Source organism: Leptidea sinapis, chromosome 3 (assembly GCF_905404315.1).
Source record: "Leptidea sinapis chromosome 3, ilLepSina1.1, whole genome shotgun sequence".
Taxonomy (NCBI): domain Eukaryota; kingdom Metazoa; phylum Arthropoda; class Insecta; order Lepidoptera; family Pieridae; genus Leptidea; species Leptidea sinapis.
The window spans coordinates 11077784-11080572 of record NC_066267.1 but is presented as its reverse complement, the minus strand read 5'-3'; the positions used below and the strand labels follow the sequence as shown (position 1 = coordinate 11080572).

Here is a 2789-nt window from a genome sequence, read left to right as displayed (position 1 = left end):
TAAGTTATAATATCTTCGTAGTAAAAAGGTGATGTAAGTGGCATGTTACGTTTATAAAAAAAATGGCTGACATTAAGTTATAACTAACTACATACTCTTTGGCACAAAATTCTTTCTTGTGCTGTTTCACGTTTGTACAAAGAAAGAATTCCACCGTATAATTTAGTACTTTCATATCAATAGAATTAAATTATTTTTATACAATTACAAAGAAAGGATTTTTCTATTTTACAACTTGTACAAATTGTAATGCAGGTTATCAACTGTAAAGTAGATCCTATAGATGAAGCCACAACCTGAGAGTTGAACAAATCATACCAGATTTTATAACGATCCGTTAGTCGAACGGTTGGCTCAGTTGGTTAGTGCTCACTGGCACGGAACGCCGGAGGTCATGGGTTCGAGTCCCACATCGTTCAAAAAATTTTGTTTTTCACATTTTATTTGTGTATTTAATTCTGGTCCAAGAGACTCATAGTAGCTGGAGCATGATAGAAATGGTCTAGTTGACCAACTAACGTCCGTGTCGAATTTGGGGTTAGGAATGCTTGCAAGCCGTACAAATTCTTCCTGGTAATTTTTCCATAACGCACCATAGAAAGTATAACTTTAATTAGAGACCGATATAACAATACTTAATACCATAACACTAACGGTCGTTCCCAATATACTATCTACAGATAGAGATAAATTACTTCCTACTACTGTCAGTATTTAGCTGTCAATAATCTGAAGCTGTCCCAATATACCCGATAAGTCATTTTTATCGGCTATCGTCTTATATTCAGAAGCATGAATTGAAATTTCCATACAAACTTCTATCGCTGGTAAGCTATACGTCGTCCCATTGACAGACAGCGTGTACGGATAAGGTGAGTTACCGTCGAAAAGTTTTTTGGGACAGAAAAGTCAACGATAGTTACAATTTTTATCTTAAGTAAGAGATAGACTGAATATTGGGAACGGCTGTAAGTGACCAATATACAAGAATGTTAGAAAAAAAAAGATAAATACGCTAATACTAAGCATGCATGGTGGAAGAACATCTCTAACGGAGACACCGCATGATAGAAAAGGAAAAAGAATCTATTGTTATTGTAGCCGATTTTGATTGACAAGTCGTAAATATTCAGCCACGATAAGAAGGAGCTCCTTAGTAATGTGGATTTTAAGCCAAATTGCACACATTGACAAATTAAATTTGGTCACTAAAATTGACATTATCTGGCAGTCAGGTTGTCTATAGGCTAGTATATTCTAAGTCTATGCCTTAGATTAAGCATCCGCTGCACTCCAACTAGACACCGCAATACCAAAAAACAACAGCTTTTTTTTCTTTATTTGTTTAGGGGCTTTTGTATATGTATATACATGTCAGTTCCATTATAATCTAAGTACATTAACACTAAAACAAAAGAAAAACAAAATTTTTAACTTAGCAAAAACTAAAAAAAAATAATAAAAGGAAAAGCAAGTTAAGCATTTTTATTACGGCAACTATTAGATTATTTTATTTTTTTATACTATTAATCATTTACAGAAAGAATCTCGAAAGCTAACATAGATGCTTGTGTGCGTGGCATCTTGAAACTCAATGGCATCTTTCAAATTTTGTAACATACGCTTCGTGTTATTTTACATTGAAATTAATAAAATACAAAATACTTACTGATGATATGTGATCCCAGTGTCTTTCCTATTTCTTGTTGTATTATTTATACAATGTTTTACTACGCAAACCGGCATCTTAGTTTCAATTATTACCAAAGTTTAACACACACATTGTTCGAGACTGTCTCGAGTACGCCCACTTGGGAGTAGTATTAGTTGCCGCACTTTGCGACTTCGCTTGCGGTATCTAGTTGGAGCTCGGCGGAGACCAATCTTTAAGGTCTATGCTTATTCAGGTTATTTTTTTATCGAGTCATGGTATATTTCATCGTAATATTATCTTCTAGAAGCAACTAGGTTGAAAGAGTAAAATTAACCAATTCGACATTAATATCTAAAATAATAATAAGACAAAGTTTCGTAAATATGTATATACACTTATCTATTATAGGTACTAAAAATGATGGAGGCTGTTAAGTATGTATTTAAGTTGCTGCGCAAAAAAACCTTAGGAGAGTAAGCCGTTTAAGTTGTATATTTTCTCCAAATACTAAATAGTATCCCTTAGCCCGGCCGTAACATACCTACGTGTCGATTCGATTTTCCGATTTGGAAAAATCGGAATCTAGTAAGTACTAATTATGTAATTCTGTCGGTACCTACATACAAAATGTTTCGAAATATTGTTTAGTTTTTTTAACTATACTTCAAAGCCACCATTAAATCTCAAAATAGTTATTATTACTAGGTATATTATAATTTACATAAAATAAATGTTTAAAAATTACTTTTGCTTTTATTTTGCATGCCTTTCCCAACTTCAACAGTCGCTATTGTCACAACAGGCCCAAAACCTTTTTTTATGAAAATATGGAACGAGACGAACAGGACGTTCAGCTCGTGGTATACGATACGCCCTACCCTAAAATTCTGAGCGGCACAGCAAATTAACAATCTTCGTTTTTTAATGATTTAAGTGGGCCATTCCCGGCGGCACTGCAATGCCAGGCCGACCCGTGACAGGAGTGGAGCGAGCCCCTAACACCCCGTCATTTTCCAAAAATCATTTTAATATACTGGTCCCGCATAGCGGAACTTTCAGATATTAAGCTTAAAAGAACAGATACTACACTTTGATCTTAGCCAAAAGGCCGAGAAGCGATACCCGTACACACGTG

General features: G+C 34.6%; 1 protein-coding gene and 1 non-coding gene across 3 annotated transcripts in view; both read right to left on the bottom strand.

Moving 5' to 3' along the window:
* The window catches only part of LOC126979166 (CCR4-NOT transcription complex subunit 3), a 101999-nt gene that overhangs the window by 43892 nt on the left and 55318 nt on the right, over positions 1-2789 (bottom strand). The window lies entirely within an intron of this gene.
* On the bottom strand, positions 2583-2774 carry LOC126979666 (U2 spliceosomal RNA). Its single transcript, XR_007732864.1, has one exon. It is a non-coding gene; the product is annotated as a U2 spliceosomal RNA (small nuclear RNA).